Consider the following 27,151-nt stretch of genomic DNA (forward strand, 5'->3'; position numbering starts at 1 on the left):
GTGTTCTATTTTTTCCTTTTATTTACCTGTGTTTATTTTGCAAACACACAGGGCCCCTTTGCAAGGAAAACGTTCCCGAGAAGAAACACTTCCGCGAGGGCACATCTGGGCAGGTGTGAGTCGGACGCCGCTGCCTCCACGAACACTGACGCTCACGCCTGCGGAGCAGTGAGGAAGGAGGAGGGGCCAGGCTCCCCTCCCCACGGCTGGGATGTCCTCACTATGAACCCCCGTCTCACGTCTGCTATCCCCACCACCGCGCCCCTTGACACGGGTGTGGAGAACACAGCAGGCGTGGCCCCCAGGGCAGCGCGTGGTGGCGTGGCCAGCACACGGGCCCTCCCGAGAGGCAGCCCAACACAGCCTCGCCTCACGTCACAGGCACGGTGAACCCCCTTCCACTCCACTCACTCCCTGGTCATGACAGACACCATGACACTAACAACAGGCCAAGAGAGTCCCGAGCCAAGCCCGGCCAGGCCCGATGTGTTGGCCACACGGTTCTACACAGGCAGGCCCCGGCCTGGACGCACAACCGGCCCAGCCACGAACAGCCACGAGCACCCATCCCAGCCAGCACTGCTCTAGTCCCGTCACTGCACGTCCCTGGGGCACGCGGGAGCACTCTGTGGGGGCTGAAGCCGGGCAAGTCACCCCACTCCCACTCCCTCCTTCAGTCCCCCACTCATTCGACAAAGACTCCTGTGTTCTGGTTTCGTTCAGAGATGCATCTGATTGAGATGCAGTTCACATACCATAAAATTCACCTTTGTACAGCACGCAATTCAGTGGGCTTTAGTATACTCACGGGGTTGGATAACCATCACTGCCACATAATTCCAGAACATTCTCACCACCCCAAGCCAGCCCATCAGCAGGCAGTCCCCATCCCCCCAGCCCCTGGCAGCCGCCCCTCTGTGCTCTGCCTCCGCGGAGCTGCCCGATCTGGACAATCCACGTGATGGGACCGCGCGGGACAGAGCCTTCCGTGTCTGGCGCCCCTCACTCAGCACCGTGCTCCCAGGGACATCCTGGCCCCAGCCTAGGCCGGCACCTCAGTCCTTACCACAGCAGAAGAACATTCCGAGGTATGGATGGGCCACAGTGCCTATGAGTTGTCCCTTGTGGGACACCGGGCTGTCCCCTCACTGGGGCAACGGGACAACCGTAGCAGGTGCTCCCCACGGGGTGGCTCCAGGGCCTTGGGCACAGAAACCAGTAAGCGGCAGGCCCTTCCAGAAGCTCAGAGCCCCTCCCTCTGCTGCAGGGCTGTGATGAAGAGCGTCCCCAGGCTGGCCTGCCTGGCTCTGAGTGCCCTCCTCTCAGTCTGAGCCCGCCGGGGTCCCATGCCCCGTCCCAGCTGCTCTCCCTCCCACAGCCGGGCACAGCTCTGCCCCCCGGCCACAGCCCAGCAAGGTGCCCGGCCTCAGATCTCGGCTGTCCCGGGAGGCCAACGTCTGGCCTCCAACGAAGCCCCACTGTGGCCTGCAGAAAGGCCGGCTCCGAGGTCCTGGGGCAGCCAGGGCGGCAGGCACCAACTCCGCCCATCTACAGAGGAGGAAACACGGCCTCCCCAGGCTCACACCGAGCACGCGAGGGCTGACGTGACGCAAGAGCAGCTGGTGGGCACGAGCATGAGCGGCCTCCTCCGGCTCCGGCGGACTCAGGTCCACACCCCCTCGCCCTGGAGCAGCTCTGATTTTACCCCCCGTCTCCGGGAAGGGACTCCTCTTGAGAAGCTTGCCATCGACGCATTCTCTGTTTCCAGGGCCTTCAAAGCACCGAGAAGTTGCCTCAGCTGGTGCAACAGAGCCTGCCCGGGCCTCCAGCTCCTCCCCAGCTCGCAGGGGCGGCGGGCTCCCCAGTGCAGGAGCACAGGACGCAGGCCTGGGAGAGGTTTCTCGCTCTGCTGAGGTGGCTTACTGCCTTATGCCAGGAAAGGTCAGCCGGGCAGCCTCTTTCCGGTGTCCCCTGTCACAGCGGGCCATTTGTCACTCTTCAACATAATGAAGTAATGGCATTTAACTCAGAGAACTCCTACGCCAATCTGTCTTCCAAAAGGCCGAGAGAATCGGGATGACCCTTATTGTCCGAACGAGATAATATCCATCCTCCCGGAGAAAACGTCTGCTGACACGGGAGAAGGTGCAGAGGGCGGCACAGAACACTCTGGAAGGCCTGCATCATGCGCACAGGGTCAGAGCTGAAAAAAGAACACGCCAAGGTTGGCGCAGTTGCTACAGGGTCCCCCTGGGGGGTCCCCACAGGAAACGGGGCTCCAGTGGTTGCTGGGGACACAGCCCAGACCAAACCAACAGCAGAATCAGCATGCTCAGCACGGGTCCCACCAATCAGACACTACGTTCCTGCACCATCTGCCACCAGGCCCAGGAGACAACGCTCTGGGGTGGGAGGGGGTCCTCACAGGCATACCCTGGAATGGCCAACAGTCGTGACAGGCGACAACTCAAGCCCCACCGACTCCAAAGGTAACATGCACCTCCCACCAGGGCATGCCGCCTCCACGTCCCGGAGGCGAGGAGGGGGATCAGGCAGGGCGGGAACCTGAGCGGGGAGCCACCAGGGAAGCCCTAGGCCTGAGGAGCCCTCTGGTCGGCAGCCGCAGGGCCGGGGCCGGAGCCAGAGCGGGGGCTCTCGGGGCCGACCCCTCTGGGCCACGGGGCTGTGCAATAGCTAATTCTGACCCACACCAGCAGATGCTCCACAAGCTGCTTGAGGCTGCCGGCCGGCAGAGGAGCGGGAGGCAGCACAGGGCACCCATGTACCACAGTCCCCGACACCGCATCCACGGCCTTCTCCCAGCCAGGCAGGACTAACAGGCCCCGGAAGCCAGCACAGGGAAGCTACCGCAGACCCCCAAAGGCGGCACTGGTACCAAACACATGGTCCCCAATGATGGAATTTAAGCCAACCTGTTGCTTCTGAAATTGGGGCTGGATCCCACGTCCCACTCCACCCCGTCAGCACAAACACCAGCACCGTGCACTCACCGCCATCGGAGAACGGCCCCAGCCTGCTCTCTGCGCTGCCCACAGTGCCACCGATCAGGGCCCAGCCCTGCATGCCGGGGACACCAGGCTGAGAAAGCTGGGAGCCCTGGCCCCCAGACAGAGTGACCGGGAGACAAACACACGCAAGGGGGCGCAGAAAAGCACGGCCTGGCCCTGCACAGGTCACTCGCTGTCTCAAGGGGGTCACAAGCGCATATGCCAGCACAGGACGTGGAAACAGCCCTTTAATTTATAAAATATCTCACTTTCCTTCTCAAACCATGAAACGGCTTCAGGGAGTGATTTAAATAAATTCTTTGAAAATGCTATGCTGCATTATTATTGTTGAAAAAGCAATTTGTAAAATAATCCCGTCCTCATCAACGACACCGTTTATATCACAAACTCCAACCCTCACCCGTCTGTCCGCATGAGCACTGCTCAGAAAGATGCCAGCAAAAGGACCGTGCTGCCCCCGGGAAAGAATGTCGGGGTGGCATAAGTACAACTCTTCCCACTTTGTAGAAAGGCAAAGAGCAAAAAGAGAACACGTATTTTCACCAGTAACAGTTATGACTTTTGCAACAGAAAAACATACTGCTTACGCCGCTGAGATCATTTCACTGAGGTCTATCTTCCCACGGATGGCCTGAGAGAGAAAGCTCCCAAGGGCGGTGGGGCCCTTCAAAGTGCTCTGAGAAGCTCGTGGGGTACTAGGGGTCAGGACAACTGGGGTCGGGACTGCTGCCATCCGGGACCGGGTCAGCACGCCCACCCTATAGGTGTGAACAGCACCACACAAGGCGCACACCCAGAGAGTGTGACTAGGCCACCAGCCTGGTGGGTACGTGGTTGGCGGAAGGACAGGTAGATAAAAGGAACCAATAAAAGCACGGAGGACAGGGGCGCCTGGGTGGCTCAGTGGGTTGGGCCTCTGCCTTCGGCTCGGGTCATGTTATCAGGGTCCTGGGATCGAGCCCCACATCGGGCTCTCTGCTCGGCGGGGAGCCTGCTTCCCCCTCTCTCTCTGCTGCCTCTCTGCCTACTTGTGATCTGTCAAATAAATAAATGAAATCTTTAAAAAAAAAAAAAAAAGCATGGAGGACATTCAGCCACATAAGGAGAAAACCACACAGGGATACAACCTCTACTCTGCTGTATCCAAAAAGCTATCTTAAATACACAAAAACCAGAAATTTCTCGTCCACGTTTCCACGTCCAGAAAACCGGCAGGGTCAGTGCTGGGTAGGGAAGAGGCAGGTTGATGGGCTCAAGGCCAAGTCCATTGTGTGATGAGGCTGCTCGCCAGACAGCACGTCACCTGCCACCACGGGTGGATAGGGCGCGTCCTCGGGCGCCAGGGCCCACCACACCCGAGACAGCTCTTGGAGGGAAGCAGCCCAGCTGACACTCAAAGGACCCACAGGAGGGTCGTGGGCCAGGGAGCAGCCGCACCTGGCGGAGAATGGAGCCCAGCTGGCAACGCTGGCCTCCCAGTCTCGTGGAGATAGGGCAGCATGAAGGCCTCTGACTCTGTAGGGAGAGGAGGCGAGAGCCGCCACAACCCCAGGAAAGCACAGCCTCGTGGGTGAAAACACTCCCACAGTCATAAAACACGTGGTGGGCAAGAGAGCCTGTCAGTACCATAAGCTCCCTCAAGCTTTGGGTCTCCCCTCCAGGACAACACTGGCCCGCTTCAGCGAGACCCTGGCATGGGCCCCAGGAACGGCCATGGGATCCCATAAGGGCCAGGATGTGCTGGAAGGTAAAGAAGCCTGGCACGTGGCCAGGCTCTGCCTCACCACAAACCAAATGGGGAGCCTTGGAAATCACAAAGGGAGAAAAACCTCAAATTTAAACAGAGCGTGTGACGCGGGATCAGTGCGGAAAGTGTAGATGGGGCCTCACCAGGCTCAAGGCACGGGGAGAGCCGGCACCTGCAGGTGGGCCGCGCAGGTCGGGGGGGAGCCCGCCACGGCTTCATGACTGCGTTCATCACCCGTACCACACAAACCCTGCAATGAACCTCTTCACGTAATCAGGAGCTTAACTGGTAATCAGAAACGTTCTCTCCTTCGTAAGCTGGCTGGAATCACGCCACGGTCTAATCTTCTGCATTGCCCAACTTGGGAGTTTTAAATGTGAAAGCCTGACACTTCGGTGATGGAGGTTTTAGCACTTAATTACACAGATTTGGGTTCCAAGGCAAAGGGAAAAGTCCCGCTTCGGTAAGAGAGGGGCGGCCACTAAGACCATCAATTCACAAAACTCCGCGGCTCAACAAGAACAAGTAAGGTCATCATCAAGTTGGCTTAGCGGGTGAATGTTTAATGTTAATATAAATAACGTCCAGCTCAAGGTTACAAACTAACCACCGTCAGAGTTCCCAATTCTGGCATGTAGCTACGAACCTGCAGCCCACAGACAAGGACAAACAGTCAGTGGACGATGGGACACCAGCACGTGATGGTCACAGGTGAAGGACAAACCAAGGCCGATGCCCTCGCTATGGGCCAGGCAAGATGGCATGATGCGGCCGCATCCAACTATCCGCTTCCCAGTCTGCAGCGGGCCCCAAACAACGAGAACCCAGCAGCACAACTCTGCTTCTCGTCCACCTCCACCCCAAGCACACCCCCAATCTGGGGTCCCCAGCCTCGTGCAAACCTCAAGCCGGGGACGGCACGGACGGGGCAGCTGTTCCTCTCTCTGGAGGAGGCCCTGCGACCTGACTCCGGGCCCAGGAGAGCTCCCAACAGCTCCTGGGGCGCACCAACCGCGGACCCCGTGTGGTACTGAGGGACAGGGGGAAGGGAAAGTCTGTTTCATTAATGATCCTCCTGTCTATAACGTCATTTTTGTAAGAGAAAAAAGTCTGAATTTCACAACACTCTTTTGGCCTGACTGGATCTCTGATGTTCATTAACGCTGGGAGTCGGGAGTTTTTGTTAACTGAGATGCTACTGGTTGAAATACTGACTGACTCTACGAAGGTGGATCGAGTACTTCAGTGTGTCAGAAACCGGCGGGGGGAGACGTGGAGACGGAACAGCCACCACGAAGCCCAGAGGAAGGGCTGCCTGCGCTCACTCGCCGACGCGCTCCGATGCACTCACGCCCCGTTCACTGGCCTCGCTCACGTGTTGCTTGACCAGACTGACTTACACAGCGATGTCAATAAAGAGCTGGCCACGTGGCGAGTGAGTGGTGTGACAAGGGACGGGGGCAGCATGGCAGGTGCAGAAGAGCAGAGTCCCCGCCCCTGGAGAGGGTGGCCTTGGGAGGCATTGGGGCTGAGCCCTAGAAAGTGGCAGCATCAAGCACAGGGCATGAGGGGACGTGGGGGCCGGGGGGGGAGGCCGCAGAGCCCAGAGCCAGTAAGCCTGCAGGACGTCCCCCTGACCCAGGCAGGGGACAGCTCACGAGGACCATGACACCACAGCCGCAGGCGCCGGGCTCCTGAGCTGGGCTTCCTTCTGGAGGAAAGGGGGAGCCCCTGGAGACGTGTGCCCATCCGAGTAACTCCCCACACTGGTGTCTGCGAGCCAAGATGCAGATGTCCCCATGTGGGGACAGCGCTATGGAAACAAACGGGAGGCGGGGTCGGGGGGGGTGGGGAGATGCTCCCAAGCACAGCCCACAGACAGCATCAGCTACTGAGGCAGAAGGGAGAGTCCCCGCCCCACCGCTGACGCCCCTCCAGCGAGGAAAGCCTGACAGAGGACACGTCAGCGCCACACCATGAAATGGCAGTCACCGGACCGCCCGCGGCTGAGGACAGCAGGTGGCGCCCGGCATGCTCACCCTTGGCATTTCCTGCCCCGGGGTCGCCAGCCGCACCCCTCCCCACTCTGCATACGGCCGGCCCCTGTAGGACACGGTAAGGACCGCAACCGCCACCCTCTCCACGTCCCTGGCCACAGCAGGGCCTCGGTGACGGCGTGGCGAGCGAGGGCATGCGCGGCCAGCCGGGAGCTCACGGTCGGGGAAGGATGAGGAAATACAGGCACAGCTGCAACCGGAACACGGGGACGGGATGCCAAGATACTCCCTGAAGAATGGAAAGAATTTAATCCCAATTTCTCCGGTTAAGGCACACACCCAAAGTAGTGCTAAACATTAAGAAAACGCGTCAAGTCCAACATGCGTCTACTGATGACAATGCCACCAACGCCCCGTCAGCAGGAGTCCGCCCAAACCGAAGGAGCCACCCCACAAACACATCCCACAAGAGCAGCGGGCTCTGCCTGCCGCCCTGCTGTGCAAGCCCCGGGCTCTCTGAAAAGAAGGCAAAACTGCTCTCTAACCGGAGCCCCCTGGAAGGCTCTGATGGTCGCCGAGCTCGCTTCCCGTTTCTTGGCGAAGCCCGACGCCCGCGTGCGCCCAGCGTCCCACCGCAGCGGGCTGCACCCGGTGCCCGTGCGCCTCCCGTGCCCCGCCAGCCTTCATGGGACACGCGTGTCCCTGCAGCCTGCAAGGGCCTCCGGAGACGCCATGCGGCTGGGAACCTCGCGCCAGGGCACGGGACGAAAGCCTCCCTTCACGAAGAGTCCCGCACGGACGGATTTAGGCCCTCGCTGTTTGTTCACGAGGATGGAGGAGACCCGCAGCTACAAGCTTCTCTCTGAAGGCGGGACGCTCTGCAGAGACGTCCTCCTCCCGCAGGCAGGCGGCAGACCCGCAAACACGGTCCGCTCGCCTGAGTCACAGTCATGTGAACACGCAAACTGATCATAAATCAACCCATTAACTGATCTACTCCCTTTACCTAATTAAGTCAAAAATAATTCCTCAAAGGATGAATGGGTCTTTAAATCAATCAGCAAAATGCTCCCTCACTTAAACCATTAATAATGCAGCCAAATGGAAAGAAAGATGAGCAACAAGAGACAGCTCGTTCCCGAAAACCCGGGTGCACGACCTCGAGCAGGGCATCACGGGATGCACGCAGAGGGCTCCCCCGTGCCGAAATGTCCCCCAGTTGTGTGAGCAGACATCCCACCTAAGGAGATGACGACGGCCAGACCGCAGTACAACGCCAGGGACGCTGGACTCTGCTCGTGTGCGCAGGTCAGCAACACTCTCCCAGGGGAAAGCCCAGCACAAAAGGAAATGCTGAGCCATGTCGCCATAAAATCTAAAATGGTTTAAAGGCAAAAAAATTAGAAAGTAAAACAGATGGAGGAAACATTTGCAACGTATTTCAGGCCAAGGATTAATACCAAAAATTCTGCAGAAAAATATCATGCAACAAGAAAAATATGTAAGTGAACCCACTGAAAATGAAGAAAATATCTGAAAAAAGTTATTTGTAAAAGGAAGTCGGTTCAACAGAGAGAACGGTCAAGAACAGCGTCAGTGACAAACACACACAAGCACATATGACGAGGTGCACCCCCGCTCCCCAGTAACACCAGTCAGCTCAGGGCTTCAGACACCCACCGGGAGCCATCTGGACCACGAGGAGCCCCCGAACACAGGCACTCTGCTAAGGAAAGGATCGATGGGCTTGAAAACCAGCCTGGCAGATGTCAGAGCCCTTCAGAAGCCACAGAGCTCCGCTGAGCCCGGATGGCAGGCCAGGCATGTGACAGGGGCCATGGGAGCCTAAAGAGGGCGGCCCGGTCCTCCCACGGCTCAGTCTGGCAGGGAGCGGGGCCCCGTGGGGTGAGTCCCGAGCCAAACAAGAAACAGCAGGCCGCCCCGGCGCCCCACTGGCTGGACAGTGAAATGGGAGGTCGTGTGCGTAAGATGCCAGCACACTTTGCTAGTAATAACACAGCAAAAAGCCAAGAAATTCATTTACAAAAAGTCGTACCGCAAGTACCTTTGTTGCCGAGATGATCCAGGACCTTAAAGTACTGGTTATTGGGAGAGTTTACTGCTCTAACTGATGGACAAGTCAGCTTTCCCTGACAGCTCCAACGAGGTAATTCCAGCGGGACCATTTACAAAAGACTAAGTTGCTTTCGTTGTCCGTTCCTGGACCTCGATAAATCACACAGACACGTCAGCTCCCCAGTTCTGCTCGTGCACTCCTGCTAACGCACATCCCAGTTGGGATTCCTCTGATGCCCCTTACAGCCAGCCTGGGCTGCAGCATGCCCTAGAGCCCGGCTTCTGGGTGTCATGCACGAAGAGGAAAACGAGGTTTACGGTCATTGCCTCTGCACGTATTCCAACACATCCCTGTGAAAGGCCGTCTGTGGTCACTCCCCGGGCAGGGCATTGCCAGGAGCCAGGCTGGCAAAACAACCCCACAGCTAGATTTCTGCAGCCCTGGCCAAGCCCTGACAGCCCATCAATCAGGAATTAATACATTTCAGCACACTCTTCCCTCTCTGTTACAGCCAGCAAACGAACCATAAACAGGCAGTAAGAAACTGCTTACGTTGTATCTACCCCAGCTGGGCAGAACATAATCCCAGGCAGGGCATGTGGCAACCACAGACCGAATCCGGACGCGCGGTCTGCAGACGGCCCCACAAGGTCAGAGCACAACGGGACCGCTTCCTCTCCATTCCTGAAATAGTCCTGCTCAAGATAACTGATCAACTGTGTGGCTCTTTGATTTGCTAATAAAAAGGGATGTGTTCCCCCAAAAGGAACGTACCGACCTCATTTAAAATATGGGGCTCTTCCCTTCCTACTGGTCAGGCATCCCAGCTCATGGCTGCTGCAAACACCACAGGTCACCCAGAGTCAGGAGAGCCAGCGTGGCCACCGCACGCTGAGAAGCTGCTCAAAAAAGCACGACCGTGGCAAAGTCCAACCAATAAACCTCTTCGGAAACGACAGACAACCGATTTACCAACTGCCCTGCTGCTCCCCATCCCACACTAAGAAGCCTGTGGAGAAGGAATGCATGCCGCTGGCTGCCCAGCCTTCCTGCACAGGTGGTGCCAAACCAGGGCTCCAACCCACAGCACAGCCAACGACTCGGCACCTGCCAGAAAATCGACAGCTGACAGCCAGGAGGGGGTGGGAGTCCCCCCACGTAACAGCAAGCGTCGCCCACACTCCAGTCCCGAAGCTCTGGCATCAACGTGGGCTCCTACCGGCCACTGCTGCTGGACCCGAGACCAGAGCGCCTCTCGTCCTGGAAGGCTTCCATGACCCTGAGTGGGAAGTAGAAAGCGCACTGGGAATTGGGAAGGCAGGGGCCGTTGCATTCGGAGCCAAAAGACTTAAGCAGGAGACCGCCAAGCCATGGGCACAGTACGTGCGTCCAGGCCTCCGGAACCACAGGGCCCAGGGAGGGGGTGCTGCAGGGGGCAACGTGTCCCTGGGAAAGGTCCCCAGGGCACGTCCAGATCCCACAGGGGTGTGATGATCAGCCTCCGGCTATTTGAATTCACAGTCACAGAAAATCTGAGGAGCGCAGAGTTTCGAGTAAGGGGGGAACCTGCCACATCTACCACCTACCGCACAGGCAGGACACCCGAGTGTGATGGCACTCCAATTCTCCACGCACACTTCTGCTCAGCTCTTCGAGGACCACAGGTGCATCATAAAGATAAATTTGTATCCTGCTGAAATCTGACATTTATAATGAGAATTTTCCATTTTATAGACCCTACTGGAAGCCAGGCTGTAGAATGGTGCAGAACAGCTAGAGGGCTGGCACGCCCCAGTTAGCTGGCCACAGCCCTCCTCTGGGATGCTCACAGCACCTAAACACTTCCCATGATGAGGGATGCTCCCCCAAGCATCGAGACGGCATAGGGATTGGCCCACACTGAAAATCAGTTCCCTGAGACAAGCATCTCCAATGAAATCCACAGGTAAAGGCTGAGGACATTTTAGGGCTCCTGGCAAATACTGGGGAAACACCTCAAGGGGGGTTTGCGATTCCCACGACATCCGGCGTCTCCCAGGACCGCCGGCCCCACGATCTGCCCGAGGCAGCTCTCCGCCTCTGCTCGCAGGGAAGGCACGCACGACTCAGGAGAATGAGGCTGACTGTGCATTTCCGTATTTTCTGGTGAACTGTGACTTTCTTCCACAAGTGTCTTTGTAACTGTCCCTTGAAGCCATCTCCGACTCATTCAGGTCCCGACGGCAGCCACACGGAGCAGGAGGGGTGGCACACAGGAAGCGGTCCTCACCTCAAGTGGGGGCCTCCCAGCCAGGGCTCCCGGCACCCACGCCTCCTGCTGGAAAGTGCCCTCCTCACGGGCAGGGCGGCGTTGCCAACCACGTCGCCCAGACCTTCCGCGGGGCTCAGGCACGTGTGCCCCCCCCCCCAAGGGCAGCCCCCAGGACGCGTAGGAGCCTCCAGCCACAGTGGAGAACGTGCCAGAGACGAAGCCGCCCGCAGGACAACAGCCCGGGCTAACCTCATGAGCACACACACTCTCGCCCCGTCTGACCCGCGGTCTCCATGGAGCACGCTCTTGTCCCCTTGCCGTTCCTGAGGGACATCAGCTGGGTCCACGCCCCCTCCCCGCGCTATCCCGCCCTTCCGTGAGCTGAGCACACCTGCCCGCTGCTGGCGGGGAGCCTGGCCCCGACGGAGCCCTGGCCCCCAACCTCCTGCGGAGTAAAGCAGTCGCTGACCAAAGGGCTGTGTGAAGCCTTCCGGTGTCAGCCGACCACACAGACTGAAGAAACGGCTTTGGGGCTTCTTTTCTGTCTCGTCTGTACCAGGACTACAGGCTGCAGATGCTGGATGGCGAGCCACATGGCGTCTGTGGGCGTCAGCCCCACGGTGGGGCCTCACGGTGTCCAGCATCAGCTGGAACAGCTGACCGTGGGCCCAACGTCCGAGTGCACGGAAATGCAGCGGGTCTGGTGGGCGCAGGGGCCGGGGCAGGGGTCTGCAACCCCCCGACAAGGCCTGACGTCCACCCGCCACGGTCCCCGAAGCCCTTCACTGGTTTGCCGTCGGCGAGGCTGTTTTCACGCCCGGTGTCACAAAAACCCGTGCTCCCTCATGGCGGTTCAGAGATGAGGACCTGACGCCAGAGCCCAGTAGGGTAACAGAGGGCCCGATGCTAACTAGCGCTAGTTACCAGCCCGAGAAGGGTGAGCGTCCCCGAGCAAAGCCTCGGAGGCCGGGATCTGTGCTGAATCACTTTCTCGTCATTTCCCACTGACCGCCTGGGATTCGCCTCGTGCTGTGAGTCCCGGGCATGGCTTTCTTGCTCTTTCGAGAAAACCTATTTGGTCAGGTGGAGAGGGCCCTCGAGCTGTTCTCAGGGGCGCAGGCCCTGGGTCCTCGCCGGGGGTGTGCTGCTCCTACACGTTTCAGCTCAGCGGGAGGCCCGGAGTCGCATCACGAAGACGCCAGGAGAAAGCAGATCACTAAATCTGTCCTGACCCCGAACCTCGCTTTATCGTCACGGCGACACGCTGCCAGCAAGCAGGGAACAGACCGCCCTGCTCTCCTGTCAGCCGTAAGTGACTCCCTTCCCCCAGGCACCGGAGAGAAAACCGACCTTAGCCTCTGACACCGCGCTCCACGGCACTCGGACAGCAGCCGCTCTGCGTTTGGGCAGAGTGATTCCCAGGGTCCTCTGGACCACACAGAGCCATTCCGAAGTCCCCGGGGGCTGAGCCAGGGGTCTGCTCAAAGGACCCAGGGGCCAACGGAAATCAAAAGGCAAACACAGACCACTGGTCAGCAGAATGAAGGAGTCTGAAAATGCCAAGTCCGCACTGAGCCTCAGAAGAACATAAAATACAACACGTGGCAGAAAACTAAAATCAACTACAACCGATACCAGGGAACAAACATGCCAGTCAGAGCCCCGTGACAGGTGCCAGAATGCTGAGGCGGGGGCGGGCTCGGGGGCACGGAGGGCCTCAGTAGACTCGGGTGCAGAAGCAGAGGGTAAAGGAGCTCGGGAGTGAGGCCCCTGCGTGAGTGAGGACAGAGGCAGGCGAGTGAAGAGGTGGGCCTTTCCCTTCCAAGGCCCCGGGCCTGTGTGTGGCCACGGGGGGACAGCCTGGACCCCGGCAGGACTCACACATTGGGGAGGGATGCCTGGGCTGGTCCACATGCGACCTCCATGGGCCTGTATGCCCAGCAGGTGGCTGAGCCCAAGCAACCCCCTACTGTTTGTGCCCCTCCCCAACTGCATGCCAGCCCTGCCCATCTCCCCTCCTGCCTGTCCCCGCCGTCTCCTCCCACTGGGCAGGGTGATCACGGACAGAGGCGATGACAAAACTGACACAGGGCAGTCCCAGCAAACGCCCCAGTCGTCACTCATGTAGCTTGAGGGTCACTTTGCTGTTGCTTCTCACCTCGTGAAGTGGGAAGTGCAGGCCACAGCCCAGGTCCCCGCAGCACCAGAAGCAGCCCCATCCTGAGGGGCGGGGCGGGGCGGACCATCGGGTCACGTGATCGCCACAGACGCTGCCTCGGGGAGCCACAGCCAGTAGTCACCCCATTTCACAAGAAAAGCTCCTTCCTTCTCTTCTGACAAGAAACGCTTCCCGCATCAGGCGGGTGGAAAGAATGACCGCGGGCTGGCACCAGAGAACGCGCTCTTCCCCCGTGGGTTTCAGGGAGGCGCTCACACACTCAGCAACACGGCAGCTGCGCCCACGGAGAGCACCGCCAGGAGCCCGAGCTGCAGCCCCTCTGGGTAAGGAGCACAGAGGGTCCTCGTCGCTAGAAATAAACGCTGGGTCCGCTCAGGCTCGGCATGTCCACAGGGAGGGAACTCTGAAGGAGTCACCAAGCCCACCGTCCTCTGGGGAACCTGGAGGGAGGGCCCGGCAGCCTGGGGAACACATCGGCGGGCAGAAGAAGGATCCGTGCTGAATGGACACATGTGACCAGTTCCAGCGGCTCTCCGACGGCAAGCATGGCACCAGGTGGACAAGGCCAGGGAACCCCCAGACTGCCCTCCCCGCCACCGCCAGCATGTGGACAGGTGGCTACGCAGCCCGCAGGGAGCGGGGTGAAGACTGGCGGCCGGAGGAGCACAGGCACACCCCCAGGAACTGGGGGCTCTCAGATCTCAGCCACCAGGAGACCCAGAAAAACCTGATGTGGCTTTCAATGCCGGCCCCGGAGAGCACGAGCACCCAGGGAGGGCGGCACATAAGAAAATTAAAGGCATCACAAGGCCTTTGGGCTGTGCCCTCCCTCAGGATCCGCTGACCAGGGCTGCCACCTCCAGGGGCTCCTCTCCCAGACTGTCCGCCTCCTCTGGGGCCCCCACACTCCTGGCCCTCCCCAGCACTCCCATCCCCGCCATGTCAGAATACGGTCTCCAACCTGGAACGCAGAAGATGTGGGGTGTCCCTGCGGGAGTCTGCCACGACTGAGGAAAGGGGGACGAGGTCCCACGTCTCCTGCCTCCACGCGGGCAGAGAGCTCCTTTGACAAAGGGCTCACCCACGACACCTGTTGGGTTGCTGTCCCACGCCTCACTGGCACGGCTGTCCCTTTCCTGGGGGAGAGGCAAGCTGGTCTCCTGGCAAAGGGTGTGCTGCCCTCCCCGGGACAGCCGGGCCGTGCTCCACCCGCAGCCGGGCTGCACCAGCCTCACGGGCAACTCTGGCCTCTGCGTGAACAGAGGAGGAGGCCGCGCTCACTGGGTCCCAAAGGCCCCGGCGTTTGGTGCCTGTACTGGGCGCGACAGCTGTTGAGAAGCTAGAGACAGCCTGTGACCCCCCCAACCGTGAAGCCTTCGTGGTTCCCTGTGGATGTCAGAGGGCGCCCTCGACCACCCAGCTTCCCCTCCCGGCCACCCCCAGCGCAGCCCTGCCTCCTCAGGCTCCTTCAGTCTCCACCTGACCCACTCCCAGGCCTCCCTCCAGGAGCCGTAGACGGTGCAAACCTCGGGTCCCAGAGAGCCGGAGCTCAAGGGGTACATGGTGGTTTCCCACTGAAGTCCTCACAGGAAAGCCAAGGGGAGAGAGGCTCAGCCAAAGCCCCGCAGATCCCTCCCTCATGCCACGGGGCCGTGCTCGCCATCTGGTGACCGTGCCATCCCTGGAGACCGTGCCATCACCAGAGACAGGGGGCGCCTGCCCGGACCACGGACAAGAGCGTCCGCATGCTTTCCCAAAGCCGCAGCCTGAGAAGCAGAGCGGGGTGGAGAAGAACTGGCACACCCCAGGACAAGTGCCTCCACGTGGGGGCGTCAGGCCAGCTCTGAAAGAGGAAGGGGCCTTCCGCAGCCGGGCTGTCCCGGCTCTGCAGACTTGGAAACAGCCTTCCTAGCAGTGCTCTGATCACGACGCACAGCCCTCGTCGAGCCAGAATCGAGCAAGCACACGGGACAGAGGAAGGCGCCGAGCGGAACCCGTGCAGGCTCCGCTACCGGCCTGCTGCGGGTCACTGTGCTCGTGGGCTAGGGCGACCGCACAGTCGCACGGATGGCCGGCCCCCACGACACTGACTGTCTCAGTCTGAGAGGTCCACGGTCAGGCGTGGCCAGGGCTGTCCCCTCCTGGGCTTGCCGAAGGCCGTCCTCTGCCTGGGTCCTCACGTGGCTGTGTGTCCTGATCTGCTCTTCTTATAAGGGCCACTGGGCTGAAGTAAGGCCAGTCTCATGACTCCACTGAGCCTTCACCAGCTCCACGAAGACTGTCTGCAAACGCAGCCGCGCGCGGAGATCCTGGGGGCTGGAAGCCCAACAGGTGAGTATGGGGAAGGGAACGATGCAGCCTGTAATGCTCACACATACACGCGTTTTTTAATAATCCAGAATCGACTCTCCGTATGAAGTTTTCCGTGCCATTGTTCTGCCTTATGCCCGGGTCTTCTGTCACGTATTGAGAAAAGCCTTTCTCAGGAAGTCAAGGCTACGCCTGCGCGGACATCACGGAAGCGGAACTGGTTGAAACGTCCCTGACGGCTGGGACTCGGGGCTGCTTTGGGGCTCCTCTGAGATCATTCGCTGTGACCTGAACCCCCACACCTCACCTTCCGCGGCCTCTCCCCACTTCGAGACAGGGAGGCACCGAGCCTTCCCGTAAGCGTCGACGTGCTTCCCAGAAAGGCTTCACAGAAAGATTACAGGGTGTCAGTCTCCGCTCACCTGAAAAGCACCGAGTATTACCTTTTTCAATCTTGGCTAACTTGATAGACAAAAATAGAACTGCGGTACCGCTCCCATCTGCATTTTCATTACTTACAAAGCTACACTTTTTCAGCTTATTAGTCATCTGTGTTTCCGACTTTGTAATGTTACTACCTTTTCTAAAAAGCATTTTTTAACTAGATGTCTGCTGTCCACAAACATAAGAAGTGGTTCTTAAAGACGAACGCTGCCACAAGACCCCCACCACGGTGCACGTGGCGCAGCCTTCGGCGGCCGGGGCGCGCGGGGAGCCGCCAGGCCGGGCCGGCTCTCGTGAGCACACCAGGTAACTGCAAGTCCGGCGCCGGGGACAGTAAGTGACAGTAAGTGGCTGGAGAATACGTTATTCTGTTTGACCTTTCTTATTCAACATTAGGGTACTTGTAATCAAATATATCAATATGTACTAATTAACCCTGCTTGGGTGAGTCAAAATTAACAAACCACATCAATAATAAATCAGAACGCCATAATTGGTATTTTAATTTTCATAAGGAACAGAGCATACACCACCAGAAGGAGCATGAGGTCGCCACCACACAACCACACCCCACACCCCACAGCGCGTCCTCCACACTCTTATTAGACTCATAAAATGTGCTTCCAGAACGAGAGAAAATAGTTGTCAAGAGCCGCATCTTATTATTCAACTATGAAACTTTCTTAATCATCAATCAGTTTAATTGCCCCTGACATGGGTTATAAATAACATTTTGTGGTTCAATAAAATACTACAAGCATAACCCCTTCGCTCCCAAAGCTGCTCTGAAATCCTGCCAGGGACGTTCCAGAACAGTCCACGCACCCTTCAATGGCCTCAGTCATCGCCACGAATATTCCGGAAGGATTTACGCACCCTTCACTGGGGTTTGGTCATTTCCATTTCCGTTGGATAAAATATCCTGAAGCATTTTTCTAATTTGTGCAAAAAACTGTGAAGCAGCTGCTGTACTGAACCACACAGCATTGTTTTCTACTGGATCTCTGATGGGTGGATGGCCCATCTCTCTCTCATCCAACCAGTCAGCTGAATGCCCACATAGCACCGAACCCCGTCCCCTCCTCCAAGCCAATGGCCTGGGGCCGCACGTCCCTGCTCTCCACCCGAGCCTGGGGCAGCAGCAGGTGCAGAGACCGCAGCTTTCCTTCAAGGGACTTACAAGTGAGAGGTGACTACGACAAATGCTAAGACTTAACTACTGACCACGGTACTTTCCCTTCATCAATCATGACTCAGATGCCACACACCAGGCTGCCTGCGGCGGGCGCGTCATCCATCTTCAACAACCTTGCCTGCTCCGTGTCAGTGACATTCAGCAGAGGGGACGGGGCTCAGCAAGCCTGGGGGCTCGCTCCCGGGGCAGGCCCGCCGCCCGTGAAGCACATCCACACAGCCCTTTCTTCTCCTCCGTAAAATCCCCATCGCCGCTGTCATCAAGGACTGTGGAGCTAACCGTGTTAGCATCCGTCTTGCCTACCCCGTGCAGGCTCCAGTGCCCTGGGGGGCGGGGGCAGCCTGCGCAAAGTCACCTAACAAGTGCCCCAGACACACTGGCTGCAGGCCAGAAGGGGGAGAGAGGCACACAGCACACTGGCCCCCGAGAAGGGGGAAAACCCGTCCTGCTTGGAGGTGGAAGGTTCAGGAAGGCTTCGTGGAGAAGGGAGCCCACTGATTCAGGCTCAAGTGACACACAAGCAGAGTGTCTGAGATCCGTGCATCCAGGGGCACCTGGGGGCCGTCAGTTGAGCATATGACGCTTGGTTTCAGCTCAGATCATGATCTCAGGGTCACGGGATTGAATCCTGTATCACACTCTGCGATCAGCGGGGGTCTGCTTGAGGCTTCAGTCTCCCTCTCCCTTTGCCCCTCCCTGCCGATCACACCCACATGCCCTCCCTCTCTAAAATAAACGAAACCACCTTAAAAAAAAAAAAAAAAGATATGCGCATCTACCACTTAACTCTCCTGAGTACAATTACTGTTCCACAGCTTCCCTGGCCCCCACAACAAAGCCCAAGCCCACTGGCCGGTGTCACCAGCCACCAGCAGCAGCCCCTGCTGCTCACTGCAAGGCCCTGGGACCTCGCACAGCCAGGTCTCACCGTGGGCCCCACGTCTGCCTCACATGCCTTTCCCCTCCTCCGCTGAAGTCCTCCCTGGGCTGACCACCCTGACCACCACTCACAGCCCCGCAGCAAGCACACTGTGTCTCTCAGAGTGAAGGACGACCACGTCACCTGCTCCCAGACACTGGGGTCCTGGGAGCTCTCCAAGAACTACGGCCCAGAGCCTAGTGTGGAGCTCAGCCCAGGGAAAGCACTCAAAAATGTCTGTGGGACTGGCAGGCACATAGATGCACAAATAAAAAACAAAATGCTTTCCCAGGCCTTTGTGGCTTATAAAAGATCTTTTGTTAAGTGAGGTCTTTGGGGTTTTATTGTATTTTAATACAGATGATTCCCAGAAATGGGGTTTTAATCAAAGGAAGTACACTGAACAGAAGCCTAGAGGCTGGGAGGCTCTCCGAACTGTAGGCAGAAGGGAGGGAGGGGAGAGGTAGGGGGACAAGTGCTCAGCACTCTGCATCTGGGCAAGGAAGTCACAGGAAGTCACTTAGCGTGCTACGTAAGGACACGGTCAGGGCTGCGCTCTGGAAAGGGGAGCCCAGCAGAGCCCAGCAGAGGCCATTACATGAGGCCAGGCACCAGGGTGTGCACCGTCAACTACAGCTCTTGGCCATGAAGGGGAAACCAATGTGGTTTCTGGTCTGCGCGAAAACTTAAGCCACTGATTCAACTGCCAGGCACTGAGCAAAGCCCGACAAAGAGCCCTTCCGCGGGCTGACAGCAGTGCCAGACGCTGGGCGGCAGACATGCCCTGCTCTGCGCTATGTAATTGTAGCGCAGAGTGAATGGCCACTCTCAGCGACTTGAGAGGAGGGAAAGCAAACCAGCAAGGCCACAGGGGGCACGCCAACTCCCACGGCCTGTGAGCCAAGCAGGAACACCGTGGAGACCCACCTATCAGACCACAGTGCCTGACAGGTTGTAGCACGGAGGTGGCATTTTATAGACGAGGGTGAGCTCAACCTGCTCCCTGCACTTCTGGAGAGTCTGAACTCTGTAAGCAGGTTGGAGCTCAGGCTCTGGAGTTGGCCAGTCAGGACTCAGCACCTCTTGGAAGTGGCCATGAGCAAACAGGTTCATCTGCGCGACCCTCAGCTTCTCTCCTCTAACCTCCGCTACCATCAGCAGCACCCCCCTCTCGAGGTGGTGGGGAAGATACACACACACAGAGCCACGCTAAACCAAGTGTCTGATCCAGGTACGCCCGCAACCAAAGTTAACACTGGTATCGGTCCCCCTGCAGGGAATTCTCCCGAATTCTACAAGTGGAACAACAATGGTAGCACAGCGGATTTCCCACAGAAACTATGCAGGACGGAAGACAATGGAATGGCATCACTAAAGACAGAACGAAAACAACTGTCCGGCCAGAGCACTGCTCAGTGAAAACACCCGTCACAGAGGAGATGACACCTTGTCACACAAACACAAGCCACAGTACAAGAAATGCTCAAGAAGGTTCTGGCAGAAAGACATGCTACCAGTCAGAAACGCAGATCTACAAAGACACATGAGGAAGACAGGTAATGGTAAAGAGGAGGGTACGTGAGGCTGTTGTCCTTCCCTGTCATTCAGAGAGTTGACAAGACGACCCCGGGCGTGCGGACCTTGGTTTGGGATGCCGTTCTCCAGTGGGAGGGCCTGGGCCCTGCGGGGGACAACCACATGCTCACAGCAGTGCAGCTGTCACAGGAGCCCAGGTGCCAAGGGAAAGGGCGTCCAGTGGCCAAACCTGAAACGATGGGAGCAACAGTGTAGCAGACTGCACCCCGAGATGCAGAACTAGTATCTGTGGGGCCGTCCTGACGTATAGGGTCGCAGACACGAACGAACGGGGGAAACAGACGAAGCCCTCATGCAGAAGCATTCTGAGTAACTCATGCACACACCGCGCCCTCAGGAACGGGAGGAGGACTTCCCTCCCCACACACGGGAGCGGACTGTGACTCCCAGAGAGGAAAGGAGCGGGAGAGGAGAGAAAGAGCGACTTCGTGGAGAAACCGGACAGACCCACCTCAGCCAGGCAAGCGAGGTCAGCACCAAGAGCAATCAATCATGTTGACGGCACGTGCTCAGGACCGATGGGGTGAGAACACGTCACTTCTTTGTCATTCCACCTGAAAACCCAGGACCCCAGTCTAATCACAAGAAAAACACCAGACAAACCCAAATTTAGGGACATTCGACACAATACTTGGCAAGGACTCAAACTGTCAAGGTCTTTAAAAACCAAGAAAATTTGAAAAACTGTCCCAGTCTAGAGAAGCCTAAGGGCACGTAACAATTAAATGTCGGGTGATTTCTGGATGGGATCGTGGAAGTGCAAAACCACACTAGTAAAAACCAGGGAGACCCGAATGTAAACCATAACAGTTTTTCCGTATTGATTCCTTAGTCGAGGCAAACGTCCTCATGTATGACATTAATCGCAGGAGAAATGGGCAGAGAGCAGAAGGGGACCCGCGCACAGTTTTTACAACTTTTCTAGAACTCTGAAACAGTTCCAAAACTTAAAGTTGAGGTACAAAAACAACAACGTTAAGTCTCAAAAGCAAAACATCCAACAACGTACAACACACACACCCAAGTCACACGAGGCTGGAGACAGGAAGCAGGAGTACAAAGCTGTAGAGTTTAATGCCGTATGTCAAGTGGTACGATATTATGGGAAGGTAGGCTGTGATAGGTTAAAAACGCATACTGTAAACCCTAGAACAACCTCTAAAAAATGAAGAAAAAAAGAGAAGAAGAAGAAGAAGACGACATGTAACTAAAGAGCCAACACAGGAGACAAAAGAGAAGCGTAAAAGCACTCAATCTAAGAGAAGGCACACAAGAGGAGCCTGCGGCAGGCGGGCCAGCCCACCACGCGGAGTCCTCCAGCCCCGGGGCTGAGATGTGGGCTGCACAGCAGCGCCCCGAGGACCCCCCTCACCAGAAAGAGGGGTGCGTGGAGAGAAGGCCTGGGCACAGGTGGTGCTCCACAGTGGCGCCGTCCCCGCCCAAATCCCTCAGCACCCCGTAAGCAAGCACGGTCACAGCCAGGCCAGGACGCTGGGGAGGGGCGGTGAACTGAGCACAAGGGCCGGAGTGACATCCACAGGGACAAGCTGAGAGGTCTCACTGCTGAGGGCAGTGGGGGCCACTGAGGCCCTAAGTGGAGGGAGGACGTGTCGCTCTGGACAGGATGAAAGCCTGTCCCGGAAACAACAGCCAGGAGGTGCCGCTGAGGAGAGGCCAGAGGCGAAGCGACAGACGACCAGCAGGTCCTGGCCCCCAGGAAGGATGGGGGGCTGGAGAGAAAAGGGCTGTAGGAGGCAGGATGGGCAGGACCCGGAGACTGACAGTACGAGGAAGGGGAATCAGAGCCACGCTCACATTTCCGACACGGGACCCGGGCAGAGGCACGGAGCCAGAGCCGGAGAATCCCACAAGGCCGAGGGTGACAGACAGCGTGGGACAGCCGCCCCCACGGCCGACGGCGGTTCCTGCGCCTACCAGCAGGTGCCAAGGAGGAGGTGGACACACAGGAGCGGAGCTCGGGGCAGATCGGGGCTGGAAATCTGACAGCGGAGAGCACTAGGTCTCAGCCCCGCGGGTCAGCCCTCTTCTGTCCGGGTCAGGCGAAGCGGTGCCTCCTTCCCCAGGTCGACATGCTCACGTGGGACATTAGGCAGTTTCAGGAGGTTCTTAAACCTGCTCAAACCACCCCTGGACGTGCATCAACATGGAGTGGTCAGGCCAGACAAGAGGGAAGAGGCCACCCGAGTCGGAGAGAAGATCCAGGACACTATGGCCCGGGACTGAAGCAACGGGGCTGGGGCGGCGGGGCAGCAGGGTCCTCCTTCTAGAGGCAGCTGAAGAGACAGCTCCAAGGAGGGCGCGGCCAACAAGGGGACAAGCTGCAGGGGTGACATCAGCTGCAGAGCTCAGGGACGTGCGCAGCAGTCACTGCGACATCAGAGCACGTGTGCTCCCTGAGCCTCTGCAACGACTGCTCACAGGACGCACGTCCCAGGCTCTGGGCGCAGTTTCCAAAACTAACACCAACGGCCTCCTCTCCGACCCCTCGGAGACTCCGACTAAACGTAGTAACTGCTCCAACTCTGGTAAGCCAAGTGCAACTCCCAGGGGCAGGAGGGGAAGGGGGCAGTGGCCTCCGGCTTCCTCTCCCACACATCCATGGGCCCGGGAGCCCTTCCCACTAAATAAAGCTCAGCGCTCCAGCCTCTGCTTCGAGCAGCACAAATTCCATTGGCTATAAATCAGGTTTATGAATTTTGTATGGACCTGAAAGAAAACCCATCAGTCACCGCGAAGACGCTGGCCCACCCTACGTCCCCGCCGTAACCGGGCAGCTGACAGAAGGCGCTCAGCCCTAATGACACACTATCACAGAGTTAAGCTCCACGGGCTCAAAAGCAGCATCAAAAGCTGGGGACAGCCCCCACCGCCCGCGAAATACCACCGCGTCAACGCAGACGTCCGCTGGCTCTCAGTACAATCACACCACCTGTATGCCCCCCCCCCACTGCCCCGGGCAAGGCGGCACAGCCTCAATCACTCTCAGCAAATACATAACACGTGCCTCACAAAGCCAGCGGTGGGGGCCCCAAATTAGACACTGCTGTCCAGCCTCAGAAACTGATATCGCTTTAGAATGTTCTTCTGAAGTGGTTTCGTGTTTTATTGGCAAAATGGTGTATTATTATTGCAATAATAATGATTTAAATATAAACACCATTAGAGCTATAATAACAACCACGTGTACTTGGTGATTTGACTCCACAGCACCACTCTATGCTCAATCATCAGCCTCCCAGCGAGAAGAAAAGCTGAAGGCATCGTATCTGCTTGCAGATGGCGAGCCTGCGGCCGTGAAGCAAATGGCAGACCCGAGGCTGTGTGCAGGAACGGCGGGAGCTGGGACACGGTGGCTTACGTCAGCCCGTAAACACACACACGCTCACACACACACCCCTGTGCTGTGTGTTCACGGGGAACGTGAGCGAGCACAGGTATCAAAACCCTACTGTAAACCAGACAGAAGCAAGGCGGAATGAGTGTCGTGGGGGGTGCCGGGCCGTGCCTTTTCTCTCACACACACACACACACACACACACACATACACACACACGTCAGCTCTAGAAGGCACGTTTCAGGCAGACACACACGGGGCACATCCAGGACCCGGCTCCTGACGTCCCTCCCAAGCCAGGGCGTCGCCCCGCCAGCCTTCCCTGGAAGTGGCGACCCCGTCCTTCCCGTGAGTGTGGGGGAACCCCGGGGTTATCCACCATCACACGCTCTCTCCCACCTACAACCATCTACCAGCAAACTCGCGCAAGCTTACCCGCAAACCAGCCAAAGCCAACCAACCAGTCGTGGCCACTGGGCGCCAAGCCACACCTGCGTGAGCCCGGCAAGCTCACGGCCCTCCCCGCATCCGCCCAGCTTCGCCCTTCAACCTGCTCTCGGGATGGTCTGCAAACAGCCTATTACAAAGCAAGCCCCATTAACCCTCTGCTTAGAACCCTTCCTCTTCCAGATCAAACTCCAGAGTCGTTCCACAGGACCTGGGCCATCATGGCTTGGAAATCGCTTCTCTGGCCACACAGGTCTTCACCTGTCTCACGGGTCTTTCGGTGGCAGGGATGGGCTCTGTTGAAATGACTGCTCTTCCTTTCTTCCTGAGAAGCTGCAGCTTCTGCCCCACGGGGACACAGGCCAGGGAGAGAAGACGCCCTCCGTGCCCCATCGAAGGAGTCCCACACCGAGCGGTCACCAGTCCGAGCAGAATGGCACCGGCCCCTCCGGCCAGCACAGAGCGGGAGGCGGACACGCAGCCAGGAGCCCGCGAGTGACCGTGGCTGGGCGGAGCAGGCCCTGTCCCGCGGGAACCGAGCGGGCGGAGACACACGAGGCGCAGGACCGAGAAGGACTCCTGCAGAGTCATGGTCACCGACAAAAATGCCGCCTGCTGGCAGGTTCTCCAGAGTTCATGAGAGACAACCTGCTCCTACTTCTTCGCCAAAGTCTCGCTCCAGAAGAGAACTAAGCACACGGGAAGCAAAGGAAAAATGGCAACCGCCTTGTCGATTTCAGCGTGAAAATACAATGAGAATCTCTTCTGCTGAAAAAGCTTTGATTTCTTTTCTCTCTCTTTCACCTAAAGTGTTTTACATGAAGGTAAGCACTGCGTCACATTTATTGGCGTGGTCTCGGCAATCTCTCTCCTTCTGGCTGGCGCTCCAGCCCCTCCTCCTCGCTGCCCTCCCCGGGCATGTTTCCCAGACAACATGCTATGGCTCTGAACACCTCGCTCGGGCAAGGCACGGAGAGCATCCTTCTCTCGCTCACAGCCGGCATTAAAGGGCGAGTTTATCAGGTGAGCGCAGAATTCTAACAGCTCTGCTCATTTTTCTGCGTCTCTCTTGCAAAGAAAGCGCTTAACAACCAGGTCTCCCAAATTAGCGGGAGAACGGAAGACGGCGGCAGAACCACCAGAGGGGACGGCCAAGCTGTCGAACCGGCAAGAACGACCTTATTCATGACCCCAGCGTTCCCTGGGCAGGAGTCCCCGGCCCACCCCCAAGCCTATACGGATCAATCCATGTGCCTCAGATGTAGCCACGGAGAGACACAGACAGGGAAGGGTGGGGGTACTGCACCCACCAGGGGTGGAGTCAACATCTAAAGAAAACCGGGAGATGCAACATCACGGACAGACAGACGGACAAATGGTGAACAGCAGTCATGGCCTTGAAACACACCAACATTCAATCATTGCAACAGACCCCATGGCCTGGACAGGCCCACAAGGGCCTGGGCTTGAGCCTGCCGGTGCACTGGTGCAACAACCCAGACGTGCGGCCGCGCGTGCCCATCCCCTCCCATCTGCAGAGTGAGGACAGTTCCTGCTCCCCAGGAACGCACACAACTTCTGCAGTGAGGACCACAGCTGTGGGGGCTGAGGGCCCCGCCATATGAACTCAGACGCCTTGGCCCAGAGCAACTGAGGCAGGTCCAGAGACCACGTCCACACAACACGGTGACCCGGGGAGAACGGACGGTCTGGGGACAAACAGCAGACACGGCGAGGGCACCCCTCTTTAACTGGGTGCCTTTCAGCACCCCTACAGAAAGGCAACACCCCAGACAGACAGGCACAAGGACACACGGCAGGGCCCCCCAGACAGACAGGCACAAGGACACACGGCAGGGCCCCAGTGCACAGCAGCGCCCCGAACTTGGTGCCCAAGTCCCTCGATCTCGCAGAGCCCCCACCACTTTGTCTACACAGTCACCAAAACCTTGAGGCCAAAGTGCAGTCACTCCTCCTGGGGAAGGCCACCCCGGAACAGGACAGCACGCCTGGACGGCACCAAACACAGCTCCAGAGGGAGCAGGGCCCCGCTCTCCCCAATGGCGGAGGCCATGCCCCACACCAACGTGGGAACAGGGGAGCGACCATACTGCGGGAAAGCCTCAGGGACGCGGGGCACATGCACTTCCTGACCCGGCCACATGCACCGACGTGACAAGGCCAGAGGACAAGACCTAGGGCTCATTCTCGGTGCTGTGTTCTCGGGAGCAGAGCAAGCAGGGTGCGGTCTGCAGGAATGAAACCCTTCGTCCCTGTGCAATCCTGCATCATAGCAAGCACGTTTGCCGCCCGTGAGGCCCTTCCTGTGCATCTGCTGAGCACCCCACGGGAGAGCACACTGAGGTGGCACCTTTGTCCCCAGCTCCCTGATGCTATCCTCTGCTCTCCACCAGACTTCCGGACAGCAAAGCTCCCATGTACTGCTGCTCCCAACGCTGCCCTTCAGACAAGAAGGTAGAGGGTCCTCTGAGGCCCACGGGCCCGGCTGAACTGCAGACAGGGAGGGAGACATCCAGGCCCCAGTGTGTCGGAGACACTGTCTCCCCAGTGCCTCACGGCTCACTGACCACACTCGGTCGTGGGGAAGAAGCAGCCGTATGTTCTGGCCACTCTCTCTTCCCGATGGTACATGCTTTGCAGGCCAGGATGGCAATGTTGGGGACAAGGCATGGCCACGGCATGGTGGCCCGAGCAGGTGCCCAGCACACAGACTGGACCAAGAGGGCGGCTTCACTGGCATGCACGAGGATGTTGGCCCATCTGGCAGGGGACATGAACCTCAACGGAGTGCGCTGGCAGATTCAACAAAAACCGCCATTCCGTCATTTTCAGAAGCCGTGTCCACACACCTCTGAAGGGCGACTGCGAACACAAGGTCATTCCTGTGCAGCGAGCTACCGGGCTGTTAACAACACTGCCCTCCAAGCCAGAGCTGGAACCGCACAGGACAACGGTGTTGCTTCCACCAGAGATAAAAATTATTCTAAGTACTTGGTCACAGTTCTGCTGTGCAAAGCAGAAAAGCACATTCTAATACAACGTGTATAAACCACTCGTCACGAAGAGGAAACACGGCAAGCAGGTCTGAGCTGTATGAGTGTGGACAAGTCACTTAACCCCTTCGTGTCTCAACCCCTCCGGATAACGGAAGGACGTTATCCCCGAGCCCACGGGGAAGGCACTAGCCACCCCCGGCCCCGCAGGTGAGCAGAAGTCCAGACACCGTCCACAGAGTCCGCACGGACAGAGGGAACCCCCACGAAGGCCCACAGAAGACAGAGCAGAGGCGTTAGCTCACCGAGCGAGGAGTCCAGAGCCGGGAGTCTGCCCTGACAGCCTGGGGTCTCTGACCTCGGACAGAGGAACGCCGTGAGGGCCACGGCGACGGCCTGGGTGCGGACGCCAGCTCTGCCCAGCGGCAGCTGAAGACCCACACCGGCCGACTGTGTGCGCCTCCCGCTGTCCGTCCGAAAAGCGGGGATGGACCTCAAGGAGCCGCGATACGCAACAAGCAACGCTCTTTGCGAGTGTCGGGCGCCAGGCGCCGGGGGGGCTCAGCCAGGTAAGCGCCTGACTCTTGATTT

The 27,151-nt window shown here is 58.3% G+C and overlaps 1 protein-coding gene across 2 annotated transcripts in view; it reads right to left on the minus strand.

The window, feature by feature from the left end:
• Positions 1–27,151, minus strand: part of TBC1D22A (TBC1 domain family member 22A) — a 289,882-nt gene that overhangs the window by 132,664 nt on the left and 130,067 nt on the right. The window lies entirely within an intron of this gene.

This window comes from Lontra canadensis, unplaced genomic scaffold (assembly GCF_010015895.1).
Source record: "Lontra canadensis isolate GAN:19392208 unplaced genomic scaffold, GSC_riverotter_1.0 scaffold84, whole genome shotgun sequence".
Classification (NCBI taxonomy): domain Eukaryota; kingdom Metazoa; phylum Chordata; class Mammalia; order Carnivora; family Mustelidae; genus Lontra; species Lontra canadensis.